General features: G+C 44.0%; 1 protein-coding gene across 2 annotated transcripts in view; it reads left to right on the forward strand.

Annotated features, from left to right (window-relative positions):
- Positions 1–15060, forward strand: part of ZNF469 (zinc finger protein 469) — a 255965-nt gene that overhangs the window by 225350 nt on the left and 15555 nt on the right. For both annotated transcript variants that reach the window (XM_060787942.2, XM_060787944.2), the window contains one exon: positions 5840–5910. The gene's annotated coding sequence lies outside the window, so the exon portion shown is untranslated. The remainder of the gene's footprint in view (positions 1–5839; positions 5911–15060) is intronic.

The raw sequence follows: 15060 nt of genomic DNA on the forward strand, positions 1-15060 counted from the left end.
TGCAGTTATAATGTATTTTATAAACCACAAAGTTAAAAACTTGTCATTATACTAAATGTCCTTTGAGCAGAAGCTGGCCATTTGGAGAGCTTCTGCTGTAAGGAGATCCTTTGCGCATGTGGCATGGCTGAGGTTGCATTGCAGTTGGTGGTCTGTAGTTTGCTCTTCTCTGCACTCACATGTCGTGGACTCCACTTTGTGGCCCCATTTCTTAAGGTTGTTTCTGCATCTCATGGTGCCAGAGCACAGTCTGTTCAGCGTTTTCCAAGTCACCCTGTCTTCTGTGTTCCCAGGAGGGAGTCTCTCATTTGGTGTCAGCCACTGATTGAGGTCTGTGCTCTAGCATGCCACTTTTGGACTCTCGCTTGCTGAAGTGTTCCTGCGATTATCTCTGTAGAGCTTAGGAAGCTGTTTCTTGATTTAAAGCATTGGCATGCTGACTGGTATCCAAACAGAAGATGAGGTGGAGATATCACTACCTTGGTCCTTTCATTATTGGCTGCTACTTCTCGACAGATGTCAGGTGGTGCAATACTAGCTAAACAGTAAAGTTTTTCCAGCAGTGTTGGGCATAGACATCCAGTGGCACATCTAAGAGCCACATCTACTGTTTTAGCATGGTGATATGTGTTCCACACTGGGCATGCGTACTCAGCAGCAGAGTAGCCAAGTGCAAGGGTAGATGTCTACACTGGTGTGGTTGTGATCCCCAGGTTGTGCCAGTCCGCTTTCGTATGATATAATTTCTAGCGCTTACTTTTTGCTTGATACTCTAGCAGTGCTTCTTGTAAGTCAGAGCACAGTCTAGACTAGAGTGACTCCCAGGTATTTGGGTGTGCTGTAATGCTCCAGTGAGATTCCTTCCCAGGTCTTTCTCAGAGCTCGAGATGCTTGTCTGTTCTTAAGATGAAAAGCACATGGCTGCATTTGAGATGAATTAGGAATTTATTTATTTATTTATTTATTTATTTATTTACTGCATTTGTTGACCGCCGTTCTCAGCCCTAGGGCGACTCACGGCGGTGTACAACATATAAAAACAGTTTACAATAAGGGAATATCACAACAATAATATCAACATAACTATCAATAATACAATTGCACTAAATCATCCGCGCCGTCTCATCGTAGAATCATAAACCAATCTCGTTATCCATATTCCGTTCCAGTCATCATTGCCAATTGTTGTAGCACTTAGTCGAACGCCTTCTCAAATAACCATGTCTTTAGTCTTTTGCGGAATGTCATAAGGGAGGGCGCCTGTCTGATGTCTACAGGGAGGGTGTTCCACAGCCGGGGGGCCACCACCGAGAAGGCCCAGATGGTTTTCCCTGTAATAGGAAATAAGACCACCTAAAGCTTCAGGGAGCCTCTGTTCAACCATTTCAAGCTCCCTGCTTGAGTGGTGATGGCATGATCGTCAGCATAGATTAAACTCTCGGTCCCTTCTGGCAGTGGCTGATTATTTGTGTAGATGTTAATCATTGATGGAGCAAGTAGATTTCCCTGAGGCAGGCCGTTCTTCTGTTTTCACCGTCTGCTTCTCTGGCCCTGGAACTGAACAAAAAAGCTCCTGTTTTGTAGCAGATTTCCTATGAAGCGGGTGAGGTGGTAATCCTTTGTGATACTATAAGTTTTCCTCAGGAGAAGGCAATGATTTACAGTGTAATAAACTGCTGACAGATATACAAAGACAGCTCCTGCAATCTGCTGCCTTTCAAAACCATCTTCTATGTGCTGAATCAGGTTCAACACTTCTGATGTGCAGCTTTTGCCTTTCCTGAAGCCAGTTTTCCCTGTAATGGGCAGTAAGAGCACCTAAAGCTTCGGAGGTCTTCTGTTCAACTTACGGCGAAGTCATTAAATTCATTTAAAGGGTTTTCTTAGGCAAGGTAGATTCAGGGTGGATCTACACTGCCATACAATCCAATTCAAAGCAGATAATCTGGAGTCATTCCACAGATATATAAACCTCACTTGCCTAGTTTCCAACAGACCTCACAACCTCTGAGGATGCCTACCATAGATGTGGGCGAAACGTCAGGAGAGAATGCTTCTGGAGCATGGCCAGACAGCCTGGGAAATTAACAGCAATCCTGTGATTCCAGCCATGAAAGCCTTCAACACAAGAAACTGGATTATATGGCAATGGTGGATATGCCACTTCCTTCCTCTGAAATAGAGCTGGTGGCCGTAAGGATTCACGGCTCTGGTTTCTCTAACATCCCTGTTGCTCCTTTCAATGTTGTTGTTGTTGTTGTTTGTCCTATTTCTCTTTTCTACTACTTGCTTTACTCCCAAACATTTGGCCTCTTGTAGCTCGGTTGCTGTGGAAATGGATAAGGAGAGCATTGAGGGCTTAAGTAACAGGACAGAAAGCGAGATTTAAGACTTCAGAATAATAATACAAACAGCAACAGCAACAACAATAGACATGCTTTCCTGGGTATCAAATCCCAGCTATGCCATTATGGGAGTTGTAGTTTAGCAGGGCACCAGCCCTCTTGGGCAGAGAATGCTCAAGACCTTGTAGAAACTACAACTCCCATGATTCCCATGCCAGTTAAGTGGTGCCAAACTGCATTCGTTCTGCAGCGTAGATGCATCCCTAATTTATTCTTTTACACTCACAACGAGTTAGGATTCGAACTTAAATCTGGGATTGAATCCTATATATTTGACAGGGGCTTTCACCGCAAAACCAGCTCCGAACTTCAGTGGAAATATTAATATGGGATGCATCTATACTATACAATTCATGCATGGCTCAGTGCTAGGGAATCATGGGATTTGTAGTTTGATGGGATCTTGAGCTTCTCTTCCCAGGAGTGTTGGCACTTCTACAAAGACAAAGCTGAAATCCATGTAAAACTGCAACTCCCAGAAAGCCTTCGCATTGAGCCACGGCAGTTCAAGTAGTTCCAAACCCAGATAATTCCCAAGTAGGATGCATTCAGAGTACAACATAGCCCATGGGGAGCAATTACTTGTTAAATCAGCCCTCAGCCAATTTGGATGGCCATCTGTCGGGAGAGCTTTGGTGGTGTCTTTTTTGTATGGCATTTATTCTACAGCGAGATCAGTTCTAGCACGGAAATATGAACTTTAGTATGAGTGAAGGTACTGCAAATCCCATCATCTGTGGATTGTCCTCCCCCAAACTACACCAGGTCGTAAAGTGGGTCATGAGGTGTCTATGTGACAAGTTTGGTCCTGATCTGTCTTTGGTGGGGGTCACACTAGTCCGTGGGACCTGAAGTGATTGAAAGTACTGCAGTTTCCATTATCTGTGGTCCATCATCCCCCAACTACACCAGGATGTGTGGTGTATCATAGGGGGTCTGTGTGCCAAGTTTGGTAAAGGTCCGTCATGCGTGGAGGTTGCAGTGAACCAGTTTGGTGATGTAATTCATATTTTTCCAATGCTCCTTTACAGTTCAGACTAAAGTCCAAAATGGATGCGGCACATCTTAGCAAGCATGGGCAAACTTCGGCCTTCCAGGTGTTTGGACTACAACTCCCACAATTCCTAACAGCCTGTGGCAGTAGAATTCCAAAACAACTGGAGGGCCGAAGTTTGCCCATGCCTGCTTCATAGTCATGCAAGCCACCATTGGGGAGCTCTTGTATCTCCTTTAAAGGATCTCAAATATAGGGAATGATAAAGACAAGACACTCCTTCGATTCCGCTCGCTCCCAATGCTGGATTCCGCTTTCACCGAAGTAATTAAGATTAATGCAGCTGATAATTGAGAAAGCGTTGGTAAATGTACCTTTTTCTGGCAGCGTCAGAGATACATATATATATATTTGTACCTTAGAAGATTTATCGGCCTACTTAGGTAACAGATAATTCCTTTCGCGAATGGCAGCGTTTAGAAGCCAAATGAGAGATAAATATTGCTTAAATAAATGTCAAAATAACTCACTCTTTATTTCAATCCCGCAAAGGATTTCAAGAAACCCTCCGAAAGTCCTATTAAATGCAGTTGTTTGCAGATTGTTCCTTATGTTTCAAGGGTGAATTGGTACCAAGGGGTTTTTGTCCCTCAAAAAAAAGCCCCCATGCAATAAATTTCACACTGAGAAATAAGGACTTTTATTGGGATTTTTAGAATATTTTTGCATTTGCTTTTTAAACATTTTTTTATATTGTTTTGTGTTGTGATTTGAATTGTTTGCAAACTGTATTGCAGATGTTTTAAACTGTCTCTGGAAATTGACCTGGGTCCTATCCTGGGAGAAAATGTCATCCAAATTAAATTAAAAATAAAATAAAATATTAAGCTAATAATAAAATACAGTATTAAATGTAAAATAAAATACAATATCAAATTTAAAATGAAACAAAATATTAAACTAGAAATAAAATAAAATATTAAAATAAAAATACAATACAATATTAATATTAAATTAAAAATTATGTAAAATATAAAATTAAATTTAAAAATAAAAATAAAATATTAAATGTCAAATAAGATAAAAAAGGTAAAGGTTGTCCCCTGACATTAAGTCCAGTCATGTCTGACTCTGGGGTGTGGTGCTCATCTCCATTTCTAAGCCGAAGAGCCGGCGTTGTCCATAGACACCTCCAAGGTCATGTGGCCTGCATGACTGCATGGAGCACTGTTACCTTCCCGCTGGTAACCTATTCATCTACTCACATTTGCATGTTTTTGAACTGCTAGGTTGGTGGAAGCTAGAGCTGACAGCAGAAGCTCACGCCACTCCCCGGAATCGAACCTGCGACCTTTCAGCCAACAAGCTCAGCAGCTCAGCGCTTTAACCCACTGTGCCACCGGGGACTCCCATCAAATAAGATAAAATGTTAAATTAAAAATGAAACAAAATATTAAATTAAAAATAAAATAAAACATTAAATTAAAAATATAATGCAATATTAATATTAAATTAAAATAAGATAAAATATAAAATGAAATAAAATATTAAATGTAAAATAATATAAAATATAACATGAAATAAAATATTACATGTAAAATATAATAAAATATGAAATTAAAAATAAAATTAGAAATAATATACAATATTAATATTAAATTAAAAATAAAACACAATATTAAAATAAGAATAAAGTAAGGTATTAAATGTAAAATAAAATAAAATATTAAAATAAAAAATATTAAATAAAAACGAAACAAAATATCACATTAAACATAAAATGAAATATTACATTAAAAATAAAATGAAATATAGTGGACTGAGATGCTCAAGTCTGATGGCCATCCAAACCAACTCTCCAAATTTCATTATATGCAATGCAAAATATGACACGGTTTGTTTGGCGGGATTTTTGAACAACTATTTGCATGCCTCAGGTGGTTGAATCCATGGTTGCAAAATCTGTAAGTTGCAAAATCAAATGACTATTTGGGATCTGGTGTATCTTCCCAAAGAAGAAGGGGTTCGGAAAACATTGGGGTTTAGAGAGGCATGGTCAAACTTTCGCCCTCCAGGTGTTTTGGATTTCAATTCCCACAATTCCTAACATCTGGCGGGTCCAAGTTGGCTCGTGCCTGCCTTGGATGTTATTCCCTATGACAGATGGGACTCAATGAGATGCAGATTCCATGGATACAGAAGCCTGATTGCCAAATAACATGGGTTTGGAATGGGATGGGCTTCTTTTAAGGAGTGTCCCGTCTCCATGGAAAGCCCCAGAGATGCCAACTGGGATGCCAAGGAGCTGCTGTCCATTGGCATCTTGGCCTTCCCCGTCCCGCACGTCCGGCACCGAAAGGAGAAGCGTGCTTTTCATGCCCCAGTTTCACTCCCGAAGCCAAAGCAAACACACATTCCTGACATATTTTTTCCTTTGCAGCCAAGAAATCCATCTTTCGTGGAGGGTTAAGCTGGGACCCAGCTGGAGCTGAGTGACGGAAGCTTTCCAAGGTGAGTCCAAATTGTGAGGATTTCTTTCTGGTTCTGGGTTCGGATGCCTGTCTCATGCCTAAATCCTTCTCCTTTCGGAGCCTTGCATGTCCCTGCTTGCATCCACACTGCGGAATTAATGTGGTTTGGAACTACTTTAGCTGCTATGGCTCAATGCTATGGCATCATAGAGAATGGCAGTTTTACAGAGTCTTTAGCCTTCACTATCAAAGAGTTGCTAACACCAAACTTTGAGTCCCAGGGTTCCATAGCATTGAGGCATGCCAGTGAAGGCTCAAGACCTTGGAAAGCTGCAGCTCCCGGGATTGTAATGCATTGATCTGTAGCCGTTCAAGTGGATTCAAACTGCATTCATTCGATGGTATAGATGCGTCCAGTGAAGGCTCAAGACCTTGCAAAACTACAACTCCCGGATGCCATAGCAGTTCAGGTGGTGTCAAACTTCATTCATTCCACAGTGTAGATGCTCGCAATGAAGGCCCAAGACCTTGGAAAACCACAACTCCCAGGATTCTATAGCATTAAGCCACAGCAGTTCAAGTGGTGTCAAAATGCATTCATTCCACAATGTAGATGCACCCAGAGAAGGCTCAAAACCTTGGAAAACTATAACTCCCAGGATTCCATACCATTGATTCGTGGCATTTCAAATGGAGTCAAACTGCATTCATTCCACAGTGTAGATGCAACCAAAGAAGGTTTAAGATATTAAAACTTGTGCGCCAGTTGCGCCCGTACCTTAGAAAGTCTGATCTGGCCACAGTGGTCCACGCTCTTGTTACATCCTGAATAGATTACTGCAACGCACTCTACGTGGGGTTGCCTTTGAAGACTGTTCGGAAACTTTAATTAGTCTAGTGGGCGGCAGCCAGATTACTCACCGGAGCATCATACAGGGAGCGTACCACCCCTCTGTTATGTCAGCTCCACTGGCTGCTGATCCAGTTCCGAGCACAATTCAAAGTGCTGGTTTTGACCTACAAAACCCTATACGGTTCCGGCCCAGCGTATCTGTCCGAACGGATCTCCCTCTACGTCCCGCCTCGGAGTTTAAGATCTTCTGGGGAGGCCCTGCTCTCGGCCCCATCTCTATCACAAGTGAGGTTGGTGGGGACGAGGAGCAGGGCCTTCTCGGTGGTGGCCCCTCACCTGTGGAATTCACTCCCCGGGGAAATTAGGTCATCGACACCCCTCCTCTCTTTCAGGAGGCAATTAAAAACATGGATATGGGACCAGGCTTTTGGGTAATCTGGCAGATAGACAAAGGACAAGCGACGACTAGAATGGATGGATTTGAAAATGTGGAATGAATTTACGGACTCTGAGATGGCAAACATTGAGCTCTAGATTGGTTTTTATTGATTATAATGTATAATGGATTGTTTTAATTGTTTTAATTACTGTTTATATATGTTTTATTTTTATCTTATTGTTTGTGTTGGCATCGAATTGTGCCTTTCGTAAGCCTCCCTGAGTCCCCCCTCGGGGGTTGAGAAGGGCGGGGTAGAAGTGCGCGAAATAAAATAAATAATAAATATTGTAAAACTATAACTCCCACAATTCCATGGCATTGATCCATGGCTGCTTTCCGGCACTGTTGTATCTGGGTCACTGCAAATGCAAAGCTTGCAAGTTCTTCAGGTCTCCCTTTCTGCCTTTCAAGAAAGGCTTCCTCCAGAATGGCTCCTTTATGCGCCCGTTGTTTCCTTCTTGGCCAGAAGCCTTGACAAACGCGAGCGGCAGTCCATCCATCCATCAGCGGCGCACAAGTGACGCATTGTTTCCCGATTCTGGCGGTTTGCGTGTGCCAGGAAGGCGCTGCTGCCGTGTGTCAACTGGGGAAACGTGGGAGGAAGAGAAGTTGATGGGGTCTCTCTTTCTCTCTCTCCCTGTATCAAGCTGGAATTTCATTCCGCCGGCCAAATGCAAAACCACAGAGGAATCCCAGACTGTCAAGGCCAGGTTGGCCGGCAGCAATCCAGGGATGGGGTGGAGTGGCCGACAGAATGGGCCCATCAAAGCAGCAGGCGGCCGGTGACCTCGGGTGACCCGTGTTGCAATATCAGAGCCCCAAACGGCCTCCGTCTGTCTGGCCAGATCAGCATCTTTCCAACTTTTTCCTCTTTTTGCATGACCCTTGGGCAATAGGTCTGTAAAATAGGTACATACAAAAGGGAACATTTGCTGATATCATAATAAATCACAAAGGGATTTATTTCGAAACAGTTATTTGCCAGAGAGATGGTTTGACCATTTATTAAAGATGAAAAACAGTCTGCAGTACTAATGAGATGGGTGCGCTTGTTTATTTTTGCAGAAATAAACAAGCTGTATCAAATAGCCAAGAAATAAATATCGGTTATTTGATACAGCTGACAAAATAGAGCATCTGTCATGTTTTTCATGTCATGCTGGTTATGCTTGGTTTGCAAGCTCAAGGTCATCCAGTCCGACCCTATTTCTGCAAAACAGGAATACACAAACAAAGCCCTCCCAACAGATGGCCACCCAACTTCTTAATCATAGTTGGAAGGGATCCCAAAGGCCATCCAGTCTGACCCCATTTCTACCTTGCAGAAATACCCAGTTCAAGCCCTCCCGACAGATGTCCACCCAGCCTCTGAATCATAGGGTTGGAAGGGACCCCAAAGGCCATCCAGTCCGACCTGATTTCTGCCTTGCAGGAATACCCAGTCCAAGCTCTCCCAACAGATGTCCACTTAGCCTATGAATCATAGGGTTAGAAGAGACCCCAAAGGCCATCCAGTCCAACCCCATTTCTGCCATGCAGGAATACCCAGCCAAAGCCCTCCCGGCAGATGTCCACCCAGCCTCTGAATCATAGGGTTGGAAGGGACCCCAAAGGCCATCCAGTCCAACCCCATTTCTGCCTTGCCTAGTTCAAGCCCTCCCGACAGATTTCCACCCAGCCTCTGAATCATAGGACTGGAAGGGACCCCAAAGGCCATCCATTCCAACCACATTTCTGCCATGCAGGAATACCCAGCCAAAGTCCTCCTGGCAGATGTCCACCCAGCCTCTGAATCAGGGTTGGAAAGGATCCCAAAGGCTATCTAGTCCAACCCCATTTTTGCCATGCAGTGATATACCCAGTCCAAACCCTCCCGACAGATGTCCACCCAGCCCCTGAATCATAAGATTGGAGGGGACCCCAAAGGCCATCAAGTCCAACCCCATTTCTACCTTGCAGAAATTCCCAGCCTAAACCCTCCAGACAGATGTCCACCCATCCTCTGATTCATGGAATTAGAAGGGATCACAAAGGTCATCTAGTCCAACCCCATTTCTCTGCTGTGTGTTTGAACATACAGAAACCAAGATGTTCTGCACTCCTACACTAAGTGACTCCCATGTTTGCATAAGGTGACTCAGGTCTCATCTACACAGCCATCGAGTGCGGTTTAGCTGCATAAAACTGCAACATATGGTGCAGTTCGGTGAAGTTAAACTGCTTTTGAAGTTCGTGTAGATCCAGTCTCAGTCCAAAGGCCAACTGCCTGCTTGAGATGTGGTGCACAGTCTCCTTTAATGGAGCGGATTACATGTATTTCAGTAACAAAAAGGAAGAGAAAAAATAAATGGAAAAAGAAAGGGAGGGAGAATATCCACTTTGCTGAAAATCTGCCTTGAAATACCAGATCTAAGCTGAGATTGGGTTGATAAGAGGATGAATGGCCACCAGGAAGCAGTGGACTTTGCACCAGAATCAAAAGGTTTCATGCAAACCGAGCTTACACAGAAAACCATATCTGTATGTATGTGTGTGTGTGTATATTATATATATAATATATATATGGTATATACATACACATACATATATACAAACGTATACACACACACACACACATATACTAGCTTGGGTACCCAACGTTGTTCTCTGGCTGTAGGTTAAACTACAACTCCCATTATGGTGAGTTAGTCCCCTCAAACCCCTCCAGTAGGTTGAGTTAGTCATGGGGGTTCTGTGTGCCAAGTTTGGTCTAGGTCCGTCACCAGTGGAGGTCACGGTTTCTCTGGTTGATGGTGAACTACAACTCCCAGAAAGGAAGATCAGCCCCCCCCCCCCCCCAAAAAACCCCTCCAGTAATCAAATTTCACCATGTCAGGTATCTGTGCCAAGTTTGGTCCCGATCCATCATTGTTTGGGTTCACAGTGCTCTCTGGATATAGGTGTACTACAACTCCCTCAAAATCAAGGTGAATTTTCCCCAAAGACCTCCAGTATGTTTTGTTGGTCATAAGGGCTCTGTATGCCAAGGTAGTTCCAGGTCCATCTTTGGTGGAGTTCAGAGTTCTCCCAGATTGCAGGTGGACTATACATCCCATACCTACATCTCCTATAAATCATTGTGAATTTTCCCCAAACCCCTCCAGTATGTTCAGTTGCTGATCTGTTTGCTGTGTGCCATAGAAAAGAGTAGGAAGGGTTAAGGCAGTGGGCGTGGCCATGCAAATTCCACACCGATAGAGAAAGAAACACTGGGATGTCTGTGGTGGAGGAAACACATGAAATCTAGGATGGAAATGTCCAGTTTTGAAAGCCTTCACTTGGGTGGTGGACAGTTTGATGTTGGTGGAGGACATTGGCAGGGCTCTTGGACATGTTCATAGCAGTTACTATAACCTGTAATGTCATTGGAGGGAGGACCTTCGGTGTCCACTGAGTAGTGGGAGTTAAAGCTACTTGTACAAGTGGGAGCCTGTCTGTGTAAGTGGACTAGATGACCTTTGTGGTCCCTTCTAATTCCATGAATCAGAGGCTGGGTGGACATCTGTCTGCAGGGTTTTGGCTGGGTATTTTTGCAAGGCAGATACCCCAGTTACACACATACATATATTTTCATTTTGTGTGTGTGTGTGTATACACACACACACTAGCCACCCCCTGCCAATTGTTGCTGTGGCCTATTCTGTTTATATGTGTATATATTTGTGTTTGTGTGTATATATATATTTGTGTATTTCTGTGTTTATATTGTGTATGTGTGTCCTTGTGTATCTGCATATATTGTGTGCATATATATGTGTGCTTGCATATATGTGTGTGTGTGTCTGTATGTATGTGTGCATGTGTATATGTATATGAATATATGTATATGTATATTTATATATAGTTTATTTGGGGGGGGGGGTGTTAAAGTCTGTTCTGCTGGTTTTTTGTGTGTGTTTTAGGGTTGATGGACACTCGGTGGACTATTAGGTGTGTTGTGTCAAAATTTCATGTCAATCCATTCAGTGGTTTCTGAGTTATGTTTCTCCCAAAAAGGAACATTACACTCACACACACACACACACACATGTTTTGTTTCTCCCAAAAAGGAACATTACACACTCACACATATCTCTACACAGTGAAAAATGTGTATTTTCCTAGTTCCAACAGACTTCACAACCTCTGAGGATGCTTGCCATAGATGGAGGCGAAACGTCAGGAGAGAATGCCTGTAGAAGCCCAAAAAAGCTTACAACCACCCAGTGATTCCAGTCATGAAAGCCTTTGACAATACAAAAATGTGTATGTGGTGGAGGTATCTGCTTACACAGACAGCCTCCGGCCTCCATGAACAAGCTATAGTTCTGAGAAGCATCCAAAGGCACTCCCTCAACTCACATTGCAGGTTATGGCGAGCACTACAAACATGTAACCCAAATGCTGCCAATGTCCTCCCCAAACATTACAGCCCACCACCCAAGGAATGCTTTAATTTGGGGAGAATTTCATCCTAGAGTTGACGTGTTTCCTCCAACACAGGCGGGCATCTCAGGGTTCTCTATGTAGAAATTGCATGACCCCGCCCACTGCCTCTCTAACTCTTTCCTACACTTTCCTATGGCACACATCAAACACAGAGGAATAGATCAGCAACTGAAGAGACTGGTGGGGTTTAGGAGACTGAGGACAACTGTAAATACTGGCAGGATTTGGGGGTGACTGCCCTTGGCAGATGGGAGTTGTAGTTCACCCTTATCCAGAGAGAGCACTGGACTCAGGCGACGACAGATCTGGACCAAACTTGGCACACACACTCAACATGGCCAACTGTGCATAGAGGTTTGGTTTGGGGAGGATTGACCCACGATTCTGGGAATTGTAGTTCACACACACCGTTATGTATTTTCTAATGGGAGCATTTATAAAAAACAAAATCAAAGACTGGCTTTTTCCTAATAAATTGTGTTACTTAACACTGCAGAACAAACAATGCCTTTTTCAAATAACCCGGGCACCGCTGGATATGCAAGCTAGTATATAGTATGTGTGTGTGTGTGTGTGTGTTTAGGATCTCTTACTGGATTTCATTGTCGTTCCAACTTTTGCTAGGAATGTTGCTCATGTTATTAGTATATTAGAAAGTTTATTATTTTTCCATTCTCAGCCTTGGGCATATTGTCAAATGCAACAAAGTGGCTTTATTTATTTATTTACTTATTTACAGTATTTATATTCCGCCCTTCTCACCCCACAGGGGACTCAGGGTGGATTACAATGTACATATACATGGAAAACATTCAATGCCGTAGCCACACAACATATATAGACAGACACACAGAGGCTGTTTAATATTCCAGCTTTTCATGAGAGTATTCTGGCCACCAGGGGAGCTGTAGCTTCACCGTCCATCTGTGACACTGATGAAGTACTTCCTCATTCTTTGCAAGCTTGCTGGAGATTTTTATGGTGTCGTAAATTAGTTAAATTAGCCTCCCCGCATAGGTGGTACCTAAATTTCCTACTTGACAGATGCAACTGTATTTCGGGCTGCAACGGTTGAAAGCAAGCTACACAAATTGGTTGGAAGCTCACTCCGACCCGGGCTGGCTTCGAACTCATGACCTTTCGGTCAGTAATGATCTTAATGCAACTGGCTCCCAGCCAGCTGTGCCACAATCCCAGTGCTTTTCATGAGGGTATTCTGGCCACTAGGGGATCTGTAGCTTCACTGTCCATTTGTGACACTGATTTGTGTACTTCCTCATTCTTTGCAGGCTTGCTGGAAATTTTTATGGTGTCGTAAATTAGTTAAATTAGCCTCCCCGCGTAGGCGGTACCTAAATTTCCTACTTATCAGATGCAACTGTCTTTCGGGCTGCAAAGATCGACAGCAAGCTACACAAATTGGTTGGAAGCTCACTCCGACTCCTAGCCAGTTGCGCCACAGTCCCAGTGCATTGGGAGCATCTACACTGTAGGATTAATGCCGTTTGGCACCACTTTAACTGCCATGGCTCAATGCTATAGGATCATGGCAATTGTAGTTTGACAAGGTCTTTAGCCTTCTCTGCCCAGTAGTGCAGGTGCCTCCCCAAAGTGCAACTCCAAAGGTTCTATAGCATTAAACCATGGCAATTGACTTTTTTGATGTCCACATTTCCAAGACTTTTGCATCTTCAAGCTATCATCCTTGAAGTCCAAAGGAATGGGTGGTCCCAGCAGAAGCCCGAGGTGGTTGCCATGGGGGAGAAATCCGCCCGGCGAGGCTTACAGCAATCAAAGCCAGTCAGGTAGAGCTTTCCTCCTGGAGTAAGCTGTGGGCGGGGAGCTCCTGTCATCTTTTTCTGCCCCCTGCCATGCAAAAATATCCTCTAAGGCCTGGGGAATGCCTCCCTCAGCAGGTTTCCACCAGAGGTAAATTGCTTATAATAACCTTTGAAGTGCCAGGGATTGGAGATGTATGTCAGGAATTGTGGGGCGGGGGTCCCCTATTTGGGAGACCTTCACTGAGGAGGCTGGGCTTTCTTCTTCCTGGAACAGCTTGCCTTTCTGTTCTTGTTTCAGGAATTCAGAATACTTTGGACATAATGGCACATTGTTCCATGTACAAACGCACTGTGGATTTAATGGAGTTTGATATCACTTTGCCACAGCTTTGGGGTGATAGGAGCTGTACTTTCATAAGGTTATTCAGCCTTCTCTGCCAAAGAGTGCTGGGGTCACATCAAACTACAACTCCTAGGATCCCATTCCATTTAATGGTGTCAAACCGCATTAACTCCACAGCTTAGGTCAGGCCTGGGCAAACTTTCTTACTTGGGGGCCACATGCTAGCACTCCCTGCTAAGAGGTCTTGCTGCCCCGTGATGGAAGGAAGGAAGGAAGGAGAGAAGGAAGGAAAGGCAAAAGGGTGGAAGGGAAGGATGGAAGGAGAAAGTGGGAGAGAGGAAAGGACGAAGGAAGGAAAGAAGGAAGGAAGGATGAAATGGAGGAAGAGAAGGCTGGAAGGAAGGGAAGGAGGAAGGAAAAAGAGAAGGGAGGAAGGAAGGACAAAAGGGGTGGAAGGACGAAAGGATGGAAGAGAAGAATGGAAGGGAGGGAAGGAGGAAGGAAAGAGAGAAGAAAGGAAGGACGTAAGGGTGGAAGGGAAGAATGGAAGGAGAAAGAGGGAAGGAGAGGGGGGAAGGAGGAAGGGATGAAAGGGAAGGATGAAAGGATGGAAGGGAAGAAGGAAGGAAAGAAAACGATGGAAGGACGAAAGGGTGGAAAGGAAGGATAGAAGAAAGGAAGGGAAGGAGGAAGAAAAGAGAGAAGGAAGGAAGGACGAAAGGGTGGAAGGAAAGAATGGAAGGAGAAAGAGGGAAAGAGGGGGGAAAGGAAGAAGGGAGGAAAGGAAAGGAAGGAAGGATGAAAGGATGGAAGGGAAGAAGGAAGGGAAGAAAGAAGGATGGAAGGACGAAAGGGTGGAAAGGAAGGATAGAAGAAAGGAAGGGAAGGAGGAAGAAAAGAGAGAAGGAAGGAAGGGCGAAAGGGTGGAAGGAAAGAATGAAAGGAGAAAGCGGGAGAGAGGGAAGGAAAGAAGGAAGGATGATATGGAGGAAGAAAAGGCTGGAAGGAAGGAAGGAAGGAAGGAAGGAAGGAAGGAAGGAAGGAAAAAGAGAAGGAAAAAGAGAAGGAAGGACAAAAGGGGCGGAAGGATGAAAGGATGGAAGAGAAGGAGGGAAGGGAGGGAAGGAGGAAGGAAAGAGAGAAGGAAGGAAGGATGTAAGGATGGAAGGAAATAATGGAAGGAGAAAGAGGGAAGGAGGAGGGCTTTTGGTGGGAGGATTCGCCGTCTGTTTCCAAAAAGGAAGAGAAGGACATGCAGACATTCTCTGCCAAAGGGGTTCCTAAGACCATCAGAAATATGTGTTTTC

The sequence above is a fragment of the Anolis sagrei genome, chromosome 8, assembly GCF_037176765.1.
Source record: "Anolis sagrei isolate rAnoSag1 chromosome 8, rAnoSag1.mat, whole genome shotgun sequence".
Classification (NCBI taxonomy): Eukaryota; Metazoa; Chordata; class Lepidosauria; order Squamata; family Dactyloidae; genus Anolis; species Anolis sagrei.